The sequence below is a fragment of the Astatotilapia calliptera genome, chromosome 22, assembly GCF_900246225.1.
Source record: "Astatotilapia calliptera chromosome 22, fAstCal1.2, whole genome shotgun sequence".
Taxonomy (NCBI): domain Eukaryota; kingdom Metazoa; phylum Chordata; class Actinopteri; order Cichliformes; family Cichlidae; genus Astatotilapia; species Astatotilapia calliptera.
In genome coordinates this window covers 30,879,447-30,900,310 of record NC_039322.1, presented here as the reverse complement: position 1 = coordinate 30,900,310, position 20,864 = coordinate 30,879,447, and the positions used below count along the sequence as shown (strand labels likewise).

At 39.7% G+C, this 20,864-nt stretch overlaps 1 long non-coding RNA gene across 1 annotated transcript; it reads left to right on the top strand.

Moving 5' to 3' along the window:
* Nucleotides 1–7,431: 7,431 nt before the first annotated feature.
* LOC113014917 (uncharacterized) lies at nt 7,432–10,688 on the top strand. The gene is made up of 8 exons (XR_003271028.1): nt 7,432–7,631; nt 7,997–8,079; nt 8,381–8,582; nt 8,695–8,844; nt 9,014–9,157; nt 9,255–9,402; nt 9,519–10,013; nt 10,111–10,688. It is a non-coding gene; the product is annotated as an uncharacterized LOC113014917 (long non-coding RNA).
* The last annotated feature ends 10,176 nt before the right edge of the window (nt 10,689–20,864 follow it).

Genomic DNA, 20,864 nt, shown 5'->3' with positions numbered 1-20,864 from the left:
CCGAGGCTTTCATTATTATATCTGGAGACTTTAACCATGCCACACTGGATTCTACTCTGGCTGCTTTTCACCAGTTTGTGAATTGTCCCACAAGGAGCAACAGGACAATTGACCTACTGTATGCTAATGTGAGAGATGCATACAGAGCCACCCCCCTCCCCCCACTAGGGAAGTCAGACCACAACCTGGTTTACCTACAGCCACAATACACACCCCTCGTCCAAAGGCAGCCTGTCACAACGCGCTCCATCCGGAGATGGACCCCAGAAAAGAAGGATGCTCTGAGAGACTGCTATGACACCACAGACTGGGATGTGCTCCTGAGCCCACATGGTGAGGACATAGAGGGGGCGACACACTGTCTTACAGACTACCTCAACTTTTGTGTGGACACAGTCGCCCCTGCTAAGACGGTACGGTGTTATCCTAATAACAAACCGTGGGTAACACAGGAAGTCAAAGCTGTCCTCAACATGAAGAAGAAGGCTTTCAGGAGCAAAGTGAAGGAGGAGATGAAAGCAGCACAGCGGGAGGTGAAACGCTGCCTGAGGGAAGCAAAGGACACCTACAGGAGGAAGGTGGAGCAGAAGTTGGAGAGGAACAATATGAGGGAGGTCTGGAATGGTGTGAAAACCATCACAGGCCACAACACCAAGAAAAGCACAGTGGGGGGGACTGTGGAGAAGGCAAACGAACTCAACAACTTCTTCAACAGGTTTGACCAGCCCACAACCCCCCCACCCTCACCTTCACTACAGAGTCCTCTCCCCACTCTCCTGCCTCCCTCGCTTCCCCCCCTTCCTGACACCATGACACCCCCCTCCTCCAATCCCTCTCTCAGCAGCAAGACATCTCCCCCCCTCCCCTCCTCCCAAACATCTCCCAGTGTCACAGTGGATCAGGTCAGGAGGCAACTGAGGAAGCTTCGCCCCAGAAAGGCAGCAGGCCCAGACAAGGTGTGTCCTAGGATGCTTAAGGCGTGTGCTGCTGAACTTGGGGAGCCACTACAACGAGTCTTCAACCTCAGTCTGCGACTGGGGAGAGTGCCCGCCCTATGGAAGACATCCTGCATCGTCCCAGTCCCCAAAAAGAACCGGCCCAATGAGCTGAATGACTTCCGACCGGTGGCACTGACGTCACATCTTATGAAGACTCTAGAGCGGCTCTTCCTCAACCTCCTCCGACCACAGGTACAACATGCCCAGGACCCACTACAGTTTGCATACAAGGTGGGTGTCGGAGTGGAGGATGCCATCCTGTACCTCCTACACAGAGCCCACTCACACCTGGATGGGGGAAAAGGCACGGTCAGGATCCTGTTTCTTGACTTTTCCAGTGCCTTTAATACCATCCGGCCCTGTATGCTTCAGGAAAAACTGAACAGGATGGAGGTGGACCCCTGCCTGGTGGCTTGGATCTCCGACTACCTCACCGACAGACCACAGTACGTCAGGCTGAAGGACATCACGTCTGACACAGTGGTCAGCAGCACAGGAGCACCACAGGGAACTGTGCTGTCCCCTCTTCTCTTCACCCTGTACACCTCTGACTTCTGCTACAACTCTGAAGTATGCCATATTCAGAAGTTTGCAGATGACACGGCCATCATGGGGTGTATCTGGGATGATCAGGAAGAGGAGTACAGAAGTCTGGTGAGGAACTTTGTCGCATGGAGTCACACAAACCACCTGCAACTCAACACCTCAAAGACTAAGGAACTGGTTGTGGACTTCGGGAGGTCCAGAGAAGGTCCACTGCCAGTTCAGATAGAGGGGGAGGAGGTGGAGGTGGTCAACAAGTACAAGTACCTCGGGCTGTGGGTGGACAATAAACTGGACTGGTCATGCAACACAGAGCACCTGTATAAAAAAGCCCAAAGCCGACTGTACTTCCTCAGGAGGCTGAGGTCTTTTAACATCTGCAGGAAGCTCCTGAGGATGTTTTACCAGTCGGTGGTTGCTGGAGTACTTTTCTATGCTGTGGTGTGCTGGGGGAGCAGCACAGCAAAGAGGGACTCATCCAGGCTGGAGAAACTGATCAGGAGGGCTAGCTCTGTGGTCGGCATGAAGCTGGACACTCTGGTGACAGTGGCAGAGAAAAGGACATTAAAGAAACTGATGGACATTATGGACAATGCTGGGCATCCTCTGCACACGGCCATAAACAACCAGAAGAGTCTGTTCAGTGACAGGTTGCTTCTCCCCAAGACAAGAACTAACAGACTTAAAAACTCCTTTGTCCCACACGCCATCAGACTGTTTAACTCCTCTCTGGAGGGGAGAGGGAGGGGAAACAGGAGGACAAAGGAGGGGGGAACAACTAAGCTGTAGTGCCTCTGCACCTCACTGTACAATACCTTGTGCAATACTTTTTGTAAATAGTCAACAGTGCAATAGAATCAATACTTGAAATGTGCAATTCACTTGTATTTTTATTTTTTATTCCTATTTATTCTATTTATCCCCTTTGTATATTTTATTTATATTTGTCTCTGTATTTATATGTGTGTGTGTGTGTGTGTGTGTGTGTGTGTGTGTGTGTGTGTGTGTGTGTGTGTGTATATATATATATATATATATATATAACAGTTCTGTAACTGTAACTTTGGTCGTTGCTGTGCTTTTTTTGGAAGTCGAATTTCCCAGAGGAACCCACCCGAGGGATTAATAAAGTTCTATCTTATCTTATCTTATCTTAAATGAATTAACGAATTCACATTATTTTAAAAATATGTATTTTAAACCACAATGACATTTTATATAATTAATTTTTCTATGGTTTGATAACTTGCTGAATACAGATATATATCTGTTTTACAGACTGATGTTCAGAATGCCCCCTTGAAGACCCATTTCCAGACAATTGTTGACAATGCAACACTGGACTGTGAGGGCGAAAGAAACATTTTTCATGCACCCAAATTTATTGCCGGTCTGGTAAATCACCTTCTACCACATGCAACTTTGTGGTCATCAATGATGTATTACTATCTTAAATTGATGTAAATGTGCTAAATGTTGAATTATCCATTTTAATTATGTTTTTGAATTACTTGTATTCTCCTTAGGGGATCTTGGACATCATGGTACTGGTCCTGCTTACCAGCAGCTCAGTAAACTCTATGGTGACATTCAGCAATCCAAGAACCAGGTATCATAGCGAGAAGAATAAGTGAAAAAGAAACATAAATTGTATATAAATTTACAATACATAGATACTGACTTAAACAATGTACTATTGCATTTAAGAATTTTACACAAGACAACAGAACCCAAGGAATCATGGAGAAAAGCCAGTGGGATTTGAAAAAAATCCGTATCCAGAGAAGGAGACTGACAAGGCTTGATGACTTTGTGGAAATTTGTCAAAAAATGCACGATGCCCTCCTGCTTGAATATGCAGACATGAAAAAATCAAGACAAAAAGGTATGAATAACTTTCTAATAATGAAAATTGTGTTTTATACAACTAGAACAAGAAACTAAGAAAAAGTGAAAACATTTGGCTATGACTATAGAATTAAGAGATAATAAAATAAGTAAGCATTAAAAGTATGTATGTGTAATCAACAGTCTTTTCGCGTGGAAATGGAAAGACAAACGCCTTAAACGAAAAGGTGTGTACGTGTCACCGTTAGTGACAGAACTGCCACTGAAGAAAAAGAAAACTGAGGTAAGTCATCATGTTCCCATTATTTTCAATAATTAAACCTTGTGATGTCCTCCCGATTGCCATACTCCTTTGGTCCTCTGGGGTAAAGCGTCTGCTTTGACTATTTATAAAGCATCAATTATAAATTTGCCGCAAAGCAAGAAGGTCCTGAGTTCAATTCCACCATCAGGCCGGGGTCTTTCTGTGTGGAGTTTGCATGTTCTCCCCGTGTTTGCGTGGGTTCCCTCCGGGTACTCCGGCTTCCTCCCACCGTCCAAAGACAAGCAGTTTGTGGGGATAGGTTAATTGGATAATCCAAATTGCCACTAGGTGTGAATGTGCGAATGAATGTGAGTGTGAATGGTTGTCTGTCTGTGTGTTAGCCCTGCGACAGACTGGCGACCTGTCCAGGGTGTACCCTGCCTCTCGCCCTATGACAGCTGGGATTGGCTCCAGCACCCCCCACAACCCTGAAAAGGATAAGCGGAAGCGAATGGATGGATGGAATTATAAATTATCATCCGTCTCCATGTTTCAATGTTTTATCAAACTGTATTCCAACTGATTACCTGAAATCTTTATGTGTTTTGACATTTTTTTTACACCTAGGCATGGGCCTTAGTGAACCCCCACTTTAATGCCAAAAAATGCATGTCCATAGGTGACATAAGTGCAGGAGGAAGCTCAGGTTTTTTGCTTTTTGCTGGTCACACCATGTACAGCTTTGTTTTCAGCAGTTGTAGGCCAAGGGCATATGAATTAATCAAGCTTTCAAGGGTGATCATTGTCTTTTGGAGACCTACTGTATTTAGCAATCTACACTAGCATGTTCTCTGTACAGCTGGACCGGGCATCACATACTGACAATGTCTTTATCTCATAGTTCCTCTGTTTACTTGGGATGTAATGTTGGACAGAATCCTTTAAGGGGACTAGGCACTCATACACAGTCATATCAGTTCCTGTATGGTACACCAACAGCAGGACAGATGCTCACTCGTTACATACATCTCAAATCAGAACACGTTTGTCTCATTCATGACCATATTCTTTTGTATAATATATTCTATTATATAAAGTCATTCAAAAATGTTCTGTTAACAGGTAAAAGGGAAGAACACTGTTCAAACCTTTAAACAGGAACAGCACAAACAATATGATGCTTGTCAAAACCAGGTATTTTTAGAAATGTTTTTAATGTCTACATTTATGTTCTGTGTGTTATTGTCATAAATGACTCTGAAAATTGACATGTGTTTATCTTTGTAGGATGAGAGCCAGGAACAAATAGCCGTTTGCCAAAAAATAGCAACATACATGGCTAATAAAGCATCGGTCACAGTACGGAAAAGAGATTTATGTGCCTTCAAAGTGGATGCAATTGTTAATGCAGCTAATGAAAGTCTCTCTCACATGGGTGGACTTGCAAAGGCACTGTCTGCTACTGGAGGACATACTATCCAAGCAGAGAGTGATCTCTTCATTGCCAAAAATGGCAAATTAAAAGGCTGGACAAGTTGCAGTTACCACAGCAGGCAAACTACCTTGCATGAAGCTGATTCATTTGGTAGGCCCGTGTCTGCAGAATGACCCAACAGTGCACATGATATCCCATGCAAAGAAACTTTTGACTAAAGGTATTTTGAACGTCATGACATGTGCAGAGGAGCACAAATTTTCCTTTGTTGCCATTCCAGCAGTGAGCTCTGGAATATTCAACTTTCCAGTCTCAATTTGTGCTGATGTTGTAGTCACCACAATCAAAAAGTACTTTGAACATAAGAACCGCACAAGTCCTCCATTTGAAATACACCTGGTAAAAAACGATGATCCAACCATGAAGGAAATGGAAAGGGCCTTCAAAGAGATCCTTTTGGAGCCACTCTCTGATGTCAGGAGGACAGCGAGTATACCCATTTCTAAAGTATAATTGTCATCTTTAGTGTTAGAAAAACAATTATAACAATAAGCATGAATAAGTAATTATTATGAAATAATAAGTGAAACTTAAGAATTAGAGCATCTTTGATGCATAGAATAACCCTTTTCAAATTGTGCAATAAAAATTAGCAGTCATTAAATACATTCAGGCTATGTTGTTCTTCTTCATTTGTTATGATTTTGTAATCACCGCACTTAGTGAGTATTATGTGAAATATATCAACATTAAAAACGTGTAATTCATGCAAAAGGTAATGCAATTTTTTCCTTAATAAAAAAATTAAAATGATCACAGCAGTAACAAATATTTTCGTTTAAATTCAAACCACAAATCAAGGGGCCAGAGGATTCTCCATCTACACTGGAAAGGACAGAGCACCTTGTGAGAAAAACAACCGGTCTGACAAAGGACACTGCATCACAGGTGATGTTTCACAAACAAACTCATTCACAATCAATTCAATAACTATGTCATCTGTTTGAAAAACCAAGTTTGTTTGTACATATTTTTGTAATTATATATTAGATTTTATTATATGTATGTGTTGATGAATGAAAAGTACAGACCACAGAAAAATGACAAATGTCAGTCCAACAATAAATGTAACTTTTACATGTTACTGGCCTTAATATTACAAAAACAACAGTAACTGACTCAATTTTTAATTTCTTAATGTAGTTTAACATCTCAAATAAATTACATTAAAATCTATGTCAAATTTGGAGATGTTTTCGTGTTGTTGCGTCAGGTACAAAAATACTTTTAAAAATTAGATTTAAAACCGTTGTAATCGATTACAATGAATGTTCTCATAAGAAGAATTATTTGAATTTAGTTACTATTGTCTTCAAATGTGTTGTCCACAAATATGCGACAGGTCGCATATTTGTGGAAACAACAGTAAACGGAAGTTGTTGTTTCTGTGGTCCCATCTCAGATTAGAGGTAACAACTTTGTCATACGTCACAGTGAGCTCCTGACCCTTAGACCACACAGCTGGCTTGTTGGAGAGGTATGTAATCCAGTTAATTAAAAAAAGAAAAAAGTACTGCATAAGGTTAACGTTAAAGCTGGGGCAGAACATTAGTTGTTCCCTACACATTCAGTAAGTACTGCTTTAGATCGACATTCCAGGCATATCCTCATGACCGAATACTGAATATACGCAAGTAAAAAAAATCTTTATTAACCTTTGTATTCCAAAACTTTATCATGTTTACAAAGTAATAAAAGCTTATTTATTATACTCCTCAGGTCATTGAAAGTCTCCTGCACCACTGGGGCTTTCGGAGCAGAGTGAAGCTGACCCCCCACCCACTTGAAACATAAAGGCAAATAGGCGGAGCGGTTAGTGCTACGTTTGTGCAGACATGCTGCTACGGTTTCCGAGATATTAAACTTTATTTTATAGGTCATTCAAAGGTCACCATCCCCCCAGACTGCTCCAAAACAAACCAAAATGGTCGACTTTTTTAGTGCTACGTTTGTGCTGATTTGTGCAGGTAAAATTAGCATTTGTGCTGCTACAGTATCTGAGATATAATGATTTTAATTATCACGGCCTACGCTGTATAACACCAGTGTCTGTGGCAGTGAGTTTCAGCAGCTGTGGAGTTTTGCACTTTTTCTAGGCTTGCTGCATATTAACTTTTATTAGTTTACACTTTAGGAACACAATTTATTCAGCGGAAAGGTCGATATTTCTTTTGTTACTAGTGCAGAAACGTACACAAGGTAGGCTAAAGTTTTTATTTTTTCTGTGGCAAAACTGAGTTTCATGTGAAGTGATTCACGTATACCTAAATTATTATTATTTTTTACATACCCAGTTGGCCTCTGTGATTTTGTTTTGAATTATATATGTTCATTATTATTAATGTAGCTGTCTCAGAAAAAATGAAGTGTTTGCTTTGATAGGTTGTTACCTACGTGTAGAAAACTGAATATTCCACAGCACCCAGGCGAGGGATCTTCAACCTGCGGCTCTAAAGCAACATGTGGCTCTCCGGCCCCTCCACTGTGGCTCTTATAAGACCAAGTAAGTCATTTTTTTATTATAAAGACAACAAGAAAGGGTTCTGTTAACAGTTTTTTTTTTTAATGAAATATCTGCATTGACTATTCACTGAATGTACAAGGCTTTTAAAAGTGATTTAATGTTTCTTAGGTTCAAATCTGTTTACTGTAATTTTCAAGTTGGTTGCCCATCTTTCCTAATTTTCAATTATTATGGAAAGGACTCACGTAGCTGGCTTCATTTTAACAAATACTTTTTTCCGTTATAAAGCTTTGATGATTCATTGTCTTATCAAATCTAAAAATAAGCATTTTTATTTACATTTCCATAGCTTACACGATACAACAACTCATTTTCTAGATATTTATAGGCTCTTTCTTTTTTAGGCTCTAGACAGGTTTTGTAGCAGCAGGGGGAAAAGGGGCCCTTTGAAATGAAAAGGATGCTGACCCCTGACTTAAGCCACCAGGTAAACACAAAACAAATACAGAAAAATTATTGACAGAAAAATGGAACGGGTACTTTCAAGGCTACGGGTGAAGGTGACTGGGTGTGTAAAAGCAAATATGCATCAGACTGACAAAGAAAAGAGTGTTAAAAGATTTTTAATTTAGAACTTTAACTTTATGTGCAAAACTGAACTTACTGATAACACACACTAGCCATTTGAACACATGTAACTGTAATGAACCAAATAAAACAGAAAAATGCAGGCAGCACTCATTATACTGTGTATAACACGGCATGGGGTTGTATTTTTTTCTTTTCAGATGCTCCTGTCACTCCATTTCCCAGGTCATCGTAGCACTCCCACACACATGGAGCTCTCCTGCAGTATGCAGTGTAATGCCCCAAACCATCAGTGGTCATCTTTCCATGGAAAGCAATTAATGCCCTCAAAGTGAACGACTTTCCTTGGAGAACCAGGTTGGAGGGAAATTCATTCAGTGGAAATTCTGTTTGGTTTGCAAGGTCAGTATCAATCCACACGATATCTCCAATGTTGTAGCTGTGAGTAACTGTCCCTGCACAGAGCTCATTTCCTGTGGTGCTGTCTTCTGTTTTGAAATTCTGATGGACACAGAGATGGATTGGACAGTGGCCTGAGGCAGGTAGACTCAGGTAGGCCAAGTCCTGCTTCCACAGCCATGCCAAGATGAGCCATACCAGACTCTTTGAGGACAGAGATGGCAGGAGAAACAAATGGCACTTCCCTTGTCATCCCTTTGCTGAGGTAGCAGTGCTGTGAGGAGCAGTGTTTGGTAAAATAAACACTTGAGATGTACCTCATTGTCTTAGCAATTACAGCGGAGATATTGCACTGAGCATCGATTTGGATCACAGCAGACCTCAACGAGACAGCTTCAAACATTACACTAAGCAGCTCTGCTCTCCTCCTGTAGGTTTGTTGGGTCACACCATCTGTGGCAATGGCTTTCACCAGCTGCAGGACTGGGTTTTCACTGTCTTTCAGAACAGCATTTTGAAATGTGGAGCTGTCACAGAAGGCACAACATAAGCACTGAAAAAATGCATCAAATGCACAGGTATTGAGCACAGAGATTGTCGATTCCCCTAATCTAATAGGCTGATGGAGGTTTCCATTTTTTAATAATCCCACTTTCACTCTTTTGGCCCCAAAAGTTTCATCTGCATGGAGCCATTCGGTACATGAAGAGAGGTAGGAAGTCCTCTTCCTTTTTTTGGGTGGAACAGCTAGGCCCCTCCAGTTCTCAACTGCATCCCCATCAGCCGGAAGAATGTTTGTGGCAGCATCAGATCCCACAAACGGGTGAGCATCCATTTTTATTTTGTCTTCTGCATTGTGAGTCGTCATGGATCCAGAATTGGCATCTGTGACTTTCAGTGGTCCCACTGTTGCCTCATCTTTGACCTTTTCTTTTGCAGAACAAATCCGCATATTTCCCTCGATGAATGAAAGATGACGAGCAATGAAGCGATCGACTCGAAGAGGCAAGTTGTCATGTTTGAAAAGGCCATGTTTTATGTTTTTGAACTCAGCTTCAACAGTGGCTGAACTTGCTGTGATGCTGGTGCTTTGGAAGAGAGGGACCATTATTCCTGTCCAGAGTGGCAAGTAACTTGCCAGTCTTATTATATGAGGAATGATCTCAGGGAGGAAGTGAATATTATCTCTATCCCCGTTTGCTGCAGCAGGTGACCTGCTCTCCTCACATATTTCTGTTACCCACTGTCGTAGGTCAGTCTGGATCTCATCCACTGAATCCACTCTCTCACTTTCCTCCGTCTGTTCATCTGGAATGATGATGGAGTCTTGAGCAATTTGGGCTTTCAAGTATTTCTTGCACCTTTCTGAAGGAAGAGGGGCTCCAGAACTGTCATCACCTTCTGCCTCACTGAGGGCCACAACAGTGATAGCATGTAGGAGCTGTTTTGCATGGTCCAAACATTGAGACTGAAGAAGTTTTGCTAATGACCTGACAAAGAAATCTTTAACACAATGTGTTTTCTTCTTCAGGCAGTCCCACTGGCATATCATCTTGATGCAGTGCGCAACATCAACCCTGATATAACAAGGGGGGAGTTTGGCAGACTGGGTTCCAAGAAGGACATGAAAGCATTCATTAAGGTAGGACTTCAGATCAGGATGAGGAGTGAAAGCCTTGACCAGAGCTCCCAGAATTGCCAGAGAAAAGTCACTCACAGCTTCCTTTGGCACAGGTGCACCTGCACGAATCCATTCTGTCAACCAGTTTGCGATGGCATTAACATCATGTTTCTCTGACAGCATTTGCACCACTGGGACACTGGGGCAATTGTTTTCTTTCAGAATACCTTGATAAAGGAAGATATGGCCAGATTTGCCATTTGGTCTCAGCAGTTTTTTCACAACTGAACCGGTTGCATCAAAACACACAGTTGGGGGAGATTTTTTTGACAATGTCTTATAAACATGCATCTGTGTTTGACTCCAGTAGTGACAGAAAAACTTGTCCAGTCCAATATCTCGGATGCTACCACTGTGAGGAACACTATATTTTAACAATTGCAGAGATGCAATGGGGTCCTTATCTCCTAATTCCAAGTCTTTTCTCTCTTGTTTGGCTTTTCGCAGTGTGGCCAAATTTGGAAGGTGGCTTGGCTCAGGATTTCCAACATCCATCAGATCTGCTGCCCTCGCTGACCTCCATACAGCTGGTTCCATTCTGCCCTCACACAGCTCTTTAGCGATCTGTTCACGCAGGTTTCCAGACATGAACCGCTTGGAGTGGCCAGTGTGCAGGGAGAAATCTGTATTTCTCATGAAACACTGGAGCACCATTGGACTATTAATTGCTGGCTGTCTGTCACATGACATTTCTAACTGGCCATGACACTCCTTACAGTCGCCTCTGATGTCCAGATATTTATTGGTGACAGTTGGATGGACCTTTGCTCTATGGAACACAAGTGTACATGTATTTTTGATCTTCTTCCATATAAGATCGTTGATGATATGAGTCCAAGTGCCAGGTTTCAAAATTGTGTATTCCCTTTTTTGGGTAGGAGAAAACTTGTCATTGTATTCAACCTTTTCAGGAATAAATTTAACCCAGTCCTCAAAAGGGACTTCTAGTTCAAAAGCTTGACAGTTTTCTTGTCCAGGAGAAATGCAATGTGAATCTAACTCTCCTTCACTATTACTTTCCTGATCACTGATTTCCAAAGCTGACCAGATGTTGTGTCTATTTAGCTTCACAAAAGTGTACAGGGCCTTTGCTGACATCTTGTCTTCTAGCTGCTGACTCAGCTCTTTCCAGGCTGATGCAGCTGGAGTGGCTATTTTGCCATTTTGGACTATGGCCTCTTTTGAATTGCAAAGAACTGCAAAAATGGAAACCTTGTCTACAGATGGCTTTCGAGGCATCTAAAAAAAAAGAAAAAAAACACACTTATTATGATGGAGCAAAATGTGATTTCTGAACTATATATACAGCCAGGAGCAACCCCTCCCCCAAGTTCTCCACCAATCTACACTTTCATATTTTGTGGAATTATTGTTTTTAAGATGGAGCTATTGAATTTGTGAGTTTATTAAATTGAGTCTGAGTATTTAACCCATGTACTGTACAGCACTTTAGTCCAGTGTACTACATGTTTTAAAGTGCTTTAGAAACTTTTTTCTTGGACATTTTTGAAAATGTTTAACATTGAAAAAAAATCCTTTTGATCCAGACAGTTAGCTATATCATGTATTAACTCAGTAACTAAAACCTCAGTATTTTAAATGTAAGCTTACCTTGTTCAGAAATCAGATGAACGCTGTTCTAAGAATCCTTCAGACACAGTAATGCCAAAAAATAGTTTTTTCTGCCAGAAAATGTGTATTTGATGCAAAAGACTGCTAGCTTGTTCGTTTCTCAAAAAGTGTTCATGGGAGTGTAAAATGTTCAAATGTAGTTTTCAATAAAGTTTTTTTAATCCACTCTAAAAAAAATAAATACTCAAGCATTTGCATCGTGGTTTCATGAACAAAAAGTGATTGAAGTAAAGAAATTGAAGTTTAAAAAAAAATACACTTATTACAAATTTAGCTTATTAAATACAACAAGAGGGTTTTTTTAACAGAACTTTATTGAACAAGTGAACACACAAAGTGAAAGGTCATTTGAAAAAGACATTTTTCAGCAGTAAACCATAACAGGATATCTCAAATCACAGGAGCACAAACGCTAATTTTACCTGCACAAATCAGCACAAACGTAGCACTAAAAAGTAGACCATTTTGGTTTGTTTTGGAGCAGTCTGGGGGGATGGTGACCTTTGAATGACCTATAAAATAAAGTTTAATATCTCAAAAACTGTAGCAGCACAAACGCTAATTTTACCTGCACAAATCTGCACAAACGTAGCACTAAAAAAGTAGACCATTTTGGCCCGTTTTGGAGCAGTCTGGGGGGATGGTGATGTCATCAGCAAAAAATATAACTTTTAATATCTCAGATACTGTAGCAGCACAAACGCTAATTTTACCTGCACAAATCAGAACAAACGTAGCACTAAAAAAGTAGACCATTTTGGTTTGTTTTGGAGCAGTCTGGGGGGATGGTGACCTTTGAATGACCTATAAAATAAAGTTTAATATCTCGGAAACTGTAGCAGCACAAACGCTAATTTTACCTGCACAAATCAGCACAAACGTAGCACTAAAAAAGTAGACCATTTTGGTTTGTTTTGGAGCAGTCTGGGGGGATGGTGACCTTTGAATGACCTATAAAATAATGTTTAATATCTCAAAAACTGTAGCAGCACAAACGCTAATTTTACCTGCACAAATCTGCACAAACGTAGCACTAACCGCTCCGCCTATTTGCCTTTACGTTTCAAGTGGGTGGGGGGTCAGCTTCACTCTGCTGCCATTCGGCTAAATCTGGGGAATAATATCTACATTATGAACCACTACACGAGCGATGTGATCCTCTATAGAGAGAACTAATCAGGAGACAAAGCTTGTCCAAGGTAAAAAAAATAAATTAATATATTCTAGAATTAATTTTTTAAAATTTTATTAATGTCTCGAGATAAATGGAAAAAGTATTGTTGCAAATTTGTAATTAATTTCTAATATGTCACAGGTGAACTTTGACAACTACAGAGCCATTTTATCCTTTGTGAACATTGGAAATGTACACTGGAAGTTTCTGGTTAGTACAAGCAGCATTTCTGTGAAAAAAAGTTTGTTTCAGTAACACATTCTTCATAATTTATGTACTTTTAAAATTTATATATCTATCGCAGTACATAAATGCAGATGACAGCTGTCTGTATTTTGTCGATCCGTCAAGAAACTCTTTGGAGCAGGAAGAGTCTGACCGTGCAGCCAAAAGATTCCGGTAATTATGCGTTATTACATCTATATAATAACATAAAATATTAGAAAAGTGACAGGAGGACTTAGGTCTTTTTCTAAAGGTGAACATATGGTCGTAGATGAAAGTTTAATAAAATCCGTGGTTATCAGTTCTTTAAAGAATTAAAAAAAAAAAAAAAAAAAACTTCAAAATTACACACATATGTAATTTTAAATAATAATAAAAAAAAACCCTGACAGTGTTTAAGCAGTGAGACATTTGAGACAGTTAACATTTGTAGATTTAAAAAAACATGTTATTAATTTTGATGCTTCATGTAACATAATCTAGAGCACAGGGCTTTCTGACACACCATTAAAAACATAGTGATATGTATTATATGTGTCTGTGATTTATGAATGTTCTTTTTATGTGTGACTTTTATCTTTCATTTGTATATAAATGTGATACGTTATGTTCACAAAGTGAATACTTTCACATACTTTGTATGTCTTTGTATGTCTCTACCAGCTTTGCACATCTAGAGACTGGTAGAGACATACCCTAAAAGACTGGCAGCTGAGTATTGAGTCAGGGGGCTGAATAATTACGCACACCCCACTTTTCAGTTATTTATTTGTAAAAACTGTTTGGAATCATGTTTGATTTTCATTCCACTTCTCACGTGTACATCACTTTGTATTGGTCTTTCACGTGGAATTACAATAAAATTGATCCATGTTTGTGGCTGTACTGTGACAAAATGTGGAAAAGTTCAAGGGGGCCGAATACTATTGCAAGCCACTGTAGTAATTATTTTCTCATCAAATTCGTAATGTTGGTTAACACACTTACACCCCCCCTTCTCCCTCTTCAGGTGCAGTGTGAGTTTTGTCTCAGATGGGCACATTTTGGATGTGCTCAATATGAGAGCAGCCTGGTCAAGTACTTGTGTAAAAAATGTGCATAGTTTGTTATGAATACTGTTTCTTTTTCAGCTCTTTCTCCCTGTGTTCTGTTGGATCTGTAAATGTCAAATATATTTATCTGTAAATATATTCAGTAAATATATACTGTAACTCTAATGGAGTGAGTTCATTGTCAAAGTTTATATAGTCAGGTCATTTCAATGGTGACAGGTGTATAACTTAAGCACCTTGGCATGCAGACTGCTTCTACAAACAAGTGCCAAACCATGCTACCTTTGTTATTATGAGCTAGAAGCATACTCTGACAGGAAGAATTACGTGCCAAACCATGCTACCTTTGTGAATGTGACCTACAAGCACACTTTAACGGGTAAAAAGAAGTGGCAAACCGTCCTGGCTTTATGACTATGAGCTACAAGCTCATAGTCATAAATTTAAATTTATGCTGGAATTATTGTGTGGCAGCAGAAATGTGCATAAATTACGTACAGTAGGACATTTTGCCAAAGTAGGGCAGTTTGTCAGGGGACACCGTAAAATTATCCTGCGGGTAGGACGGTTTACCAAAGTAGGGCAGTTTGTCAGGGGACACCGTAAAATTATCCTACGGGTAGGACGGTTTGCCAAAGTAGGACTGTTTGTCAGAACACCGGTTGTTTGTTTAGCTGACTTTTGTGTATTTAATCACGGCTTGTTTTTGTTGTGTTTTGTGGTTGCAAAAATGGGTTACATGAGCTTTTAGCTGACAGTCTGAGGGTTCTGTGGATGCCACAAATGTCGGGACTTTTATATTTATATATTATATTTCTGACCCAGTGTTATAACCTATTAAACGTGATCTAATTCCCTTTTTTCCCCTGGTACCGTGGGTGTGGGACTTAATAAGTTAAACTAGACAGCTTTATAGTAGAGGATAAGAAGTCACAGAGCTCCAATTAAAATAACCTGGCTCAAATTATCTATGTGTGTATGTATAGACCGTTTGAGTACAGTGAACTCATTGTTGTGTTTAAGGATGCAATTTTAGATTATTTGAGCTTTGTCACATGGTGTATTATCCTCTTGGAAGCAGCCATCATGAGATAGGCACTTCTAATGGCTAGGACATATTTACTTTTTACAAAGTATTAAAGAACACACAATCGAATATTATATTACATCACAGATTATATATTAATGACATATTTCCACCAATAGAAGCTTACAGTAGAGGAACCAGCTTTTAATATAAAAGAGAACATGGCAATATATGTGTCCTTTATATGAAAGCATGGGCTTTTCTGCAGAGTACTCCAACAAAATTTACCAGTGTGATTAATAATAGTTCTTTAAAATAAATTCTTGAAACAAAACTATAGTTGCTTACAAATTGTCTATACAGTCTTTCACAGACACAATTTGTAGCTCCCTACTAAAGCCCAGTCCAGATGGTTTTTCAGATTCAGTCTCCTATTTGTGAAGATAGTTTTGTAAAATATGCTGGTAACACTACATGGAAAGCAGCCCCTCAAGTCCTTAAATGGTGTTTTGAACTGAAGGGTCTACAAAAGTTACCTACATGCCATTTCAATAGCAGAGAGCTTGTTTAAAAAAATTAAAAAAAAGCCTCATTCACACCCACTTGCATAAGTGGGTGTGAATGAGGCATGTTGTATACAGCGCTTTGAGTACTCCGGGAGAGTAGAATATATAAGAATCAGTCCATTTACCATCATGTTTTAAAATAGTCAGCTGAATTCTGTACTGATTGAACGTTCTGATTTGGGGGGAGGGGAGATTTCTAAACACGTATGTCCTTTCAAAAATTGGATCATGCAAGTTAATCCTCACTGATATTTACAATACAGATCCACAAAGGGAACTTGGAAGTGAGGTAAAGTGGCTTCTTTTATGGTTTACATGCTAAAATTTTCCCAGGAAAATTGGTTGTAGCTTACTGAACGTAATAGTTGTAAATATGTTTTTTTAAACTTCAGGTTATTAATGCTTATCTAACGCTCTTGGTGAGCAAATTCAACAAAGAAAGTGCTGACAGAGCATTTATGGTCAACACATTTGAAATGACACTCCTATGGAAGCAGAATAAACCAAAAATATTAAACAATGTTCTGTCATTAAGTTGTCTTTAAAAGCTTCATCATTGAGGTGGGTCTAGTTAATGTGTTTTTTCACTGTCTTACAGATTGACCCAGGGTTGTACAAGTACATTTTGGGAGTTGCCAATGAAGGTCATCACTGGATGCTGGTGGTAACAATTTTTCGTACTTCATGGTCATTGCCGTATATACGTAATAGGTGACAAATTAAATTCTCTAAATTATAGACTTGGAGAATTAGTTGCAATGAAGAAAAGAGAATGTTGAAAAAACATCTAACTAAGACATTGTAGGTATTGTTTTAAATAGTTTGTTACCCATGTCGATCTCATGGTCAAGCATAAATAAAGTAGTGCATTCAGTCTGTAACTCTAAACTCTAGTACTTCAACATTTAGGTGATCATATCTGGCGAGAGAAGCAGCATTTTTCTAGACCCACTGGGTGAAAGCAAAAAGCACATCAAACACTGCCAGGACATTACAAGGTAAAGTAGTCTCTGCATACTTGAAAACACAATGTAAATATAGTATCACAAAAAACATTGACAATTTAGACATTGACATTTAAAGTTAACATAAAACTGTAGTAGTTGCAGTGATCTTTAGAATAACCCATTTTATGAATCCCCGTCTGGCATTTCGGAGTTGATGTATGTTGGCAAAAATATAAATACACAAACCAATCAGACAATTTTAATTCTAACAAAACTCCACTGATGGTTAATCAGGTATTGTATGCATGCATGTTCTTTGTGTCTGGGGATGGGCATCCAGGTACACACCGGCTCACTCCTTGGCGGCCGCTTATCGGGGCCTGGAGCCTGGGGCTCGCTCGGGCCACTTCGGAGGCGGGGTGCCCCCGGCCTCTCGGCCTGGGGCTCGGTCACTCAGGCACAGCTGGCTGCCGGCGGAGCTCACGGGCGCGTCACTGCAACTCCCCCTGGCTTCTGCTCGGTGGCTGCTGAGTGAGCCCTCATCTGGGACTCTCCTCAGCTCTTACTGGGACAGTGGCGCGGCTGTTGGTCTTCCTTGGTCTCTTGTGTTCTGGGGGCCTCTGGATGTCTGGAGTTTTGATCTCCTCCATACCTGCTTCATACCCTGGAGGACGGGGCTGTGGCTCCCCACACTCCCTAGCAGATCGTTACATGGAGAAATCTTTGGAATGCAAGCATGCTGATCCACACAGGTATGCACACAGGTGAACACATGGGTATTCAAAGACGCGGACTACAGCTTTCTTGGCTGCTGCCTCAAAGCACATTGTGCGCTGTCTATCTTGCGTGCTGCACAATATCGTTTATTATTTAGTATCTACTGATATCTACTGCTAGCTAGTTTATTGTGATGAAGCTGTTTTGTTTTTTTATTATGTTGCTCTTTGTTGTTTGCTTTCTCTTCTGTTTTTTCTCCATACAGGTGACCCAGGTGTTTTTTTCTTTCTTCCCCCCTTTCTCACCGTCTCTTCTCCCCTTTGGTTTTCTTTCTCTCCCTCTCTTTCTTTCATTCTTTCTCCCTGTCCTATCCCCCAGTCATGTCTGTCCCGTTTGTAGCAACTGAAAATAAAATAAATTCATAATTATAATAAAGGTCAATCAAATGGACCAATATGGCAAGGCCATGATGATCCACTTGGTAAAATAAATCCGCTTGGCATCTTTCTTGGCCTTAAGACAACAATTCTGACGGCTAAAGATCCAAACGGGACACAAAAAAAAAAAAAAAAAAAAAAAAAAAAAGGTATTGTATGCATGCTACAGTCAGTGTACCTAAAAGCAATTAATGCTTCTTGTGTGTAAACAGCATCTACTTTTGGGAATAATGCAAAATCTGCTTTGTACCCCAGAAATAATTTTGGATAAGAGGGCAGATTGTATCCGTTAAAAATACCCTCAACCTTTTAAACATTAAAAGAAAAAACCCATTCCATGCGTGCTAGACGAGGTAAGACTTTCGCTTGTTAAAGATTATTTTTCCTCCTAGGATTGTATAGACTTGTTATGTTCCCTAAACACACTTAAAATGTCATTAAGTATTTGGATTTGTGGATTACAACAGCACAATTTATGTCACTCTCAGCAGATTGCTTCCCTGATTGGACATCATGAAATGGACATCCAAGGTGGACTGAGACAGCTCAAGATATGTAGCAAAAAACAAACAAACAAGACACCTTTATTGTCCTCCACATCTGTATCTCTGACTGGTGAAAATTCACTCATGCACTCCATCTCCATGTCCAGTTCTGATAATACATCTAAAAGAATCATGGCTGGCACGAATATGTAGCTGGCGCAGTGATGACTTATCTTCCAGACTACAAAAATAAATAAATAATAATTATTATTAAAAAAAAAACTGATGGAACCATTAAACTAGTCGAGGGTGTCGGTTGTGAAACATGACTGTTCAGGAATATCGTCATCACTACAGCAAATGTGCCAAAGTTGAAAATCTGAGCAAAGTGCTTGCGAATGAGATGCAAGAGTGTGTGACTTGAGGAGAAGGAGGACACAAAAGATTTGTCTGCTGTTGTTAAGGGATACCAGATCAGGATGGTGGTTTAATGTAGTATTTGATTATATTATAAAATACAAATTTCTATTCTTCTGCTTTGATATATAGAAGAATATTACCTAAATGTCACCTATTGTGCCCATCTGTAAATAAGAAAAAAAAAACTTAAACTACTTGTTTGAGTTTTGTTGAAGTTCTTTTGTTTCAGCTACATTTCATGATTTACGGCAACCTTTTTTTAATATCGCAATTTGTTCTTTGTATGCTCTGTCTGAATTAAGTTATGTGCTTATTTGCCACATATGCACACAGTCTCCTTCATGTATCATACAATGTGAAGTGCAGTTGGGACCGAAATGCAAGGATGCAGAGAGGCCAAAAAGGCAAAAAGCATAAACTTAGCAGGGGACACGGAAGAACAGAATCTTAGCCATTAAACTGATATAAAGTAAAGCAACACGACCAGACAGCGTACACAGTGTGACAAGACAAAGAAGCATTACAAACGGAGGCTTTAAATACATGCAGGAGATAATCAGGGAGAGTGGAAACATAAGGTAACAAGTCACAGCTGAAACTAATTATGACAAAGGAGGCATGACCAACAGCAAGGCACAAGAGACAGTGGATTATAATCCTAAACGTGGAGACAGCAATTTTACAAGAACATACAAAGTTGTAAAGAGGAGGCCAGAATAAACTAAAACAAAATGAATCAAATATTAATATGCATTAATATAGTCCCAATAAACAAACAGTAAAACTTGTTAAAAGCTACCTTTCAATATATTCAGTTTCTAAAAGGCACAATGACCAGATAAAGCATGTGGCAGTGTTGATATTTAACACAGACCACCAAGAAATGTTTTTGATGAATCAACTGTGGAATTTAACGTATCTAAAATTCATATTGCGGTATAATTTGAAGCATGTGTGGTAACAATATATGTATCGTGATATATTCTTTTCTTGTGTGTCATATACATGTATATGATCTTAAAATGACTCAACATACACATGTCAGATATATTGCAGATGAATAAACACACTTCAAAAAGTACAGAATGCCGTTTTAAGAACATTTATTGTGCAAAACTTAAAACAAATTTAAATGACAAAACTTTTCAACTTTTTCCAAACAATGTAACACAAAATTCTTAAATAACAAATACAAATGAAGATAAATGCACGAACATTTCTGAATAAAATGCAAGTAAAATATCAGTAAAACTCAAAATTCTAAATTGTTTAAAATAAAGTGCAAAATGTAAATAAATACACATTACAATTCTCCCTGCTGTCCTGATTACTTATTTATATTGCACATAAAGCTGCACATATTTGAATTGAAAACCCTTCACGTTTAACAGGTGTTACGGCCGAGACCGTTTTGGACGAGTGACAGGACTCAAACGCAGGACGCCGAACAGCTCGTAAGTAGATTTTAAGAATAAAGTTTAATGTTTCCACAAATATTCATAAACAAAAAGGTGAGAGTAGACAAGTACGACGTTCCACCACTGAAACTAAGTAATGATCTGGTCCGGGTCAGAGAGGACAGCTATTCCAGGGATTGGACTGGAAAGCAAGTCACATTTGATCCAGGAAAAGGTCGGGGTCACTGTAACAGAGTGCAGATGTTCAGATACGGATAAGGAGACATATGAATATGTTGCTGGTTCAGAATCCTCCTTCGTACTGCGTACTTGCCAAAGGAGGTCGGAGATGACGTAGAGGGGTGAGTAGTCCGGGTGTGAAATCCAAAAAACTCCTGGCGTGGAGGCAGAGAGGCAGGTAGGTAATTTGGGTAATAGCCTGTGGGACTGCCAGATGGTCCAGCATCCAAGTAGGTGCTCTTCGACAGGGGTTGACAGTTGGGTGTAGCTAAGAGAGAGGCGCAC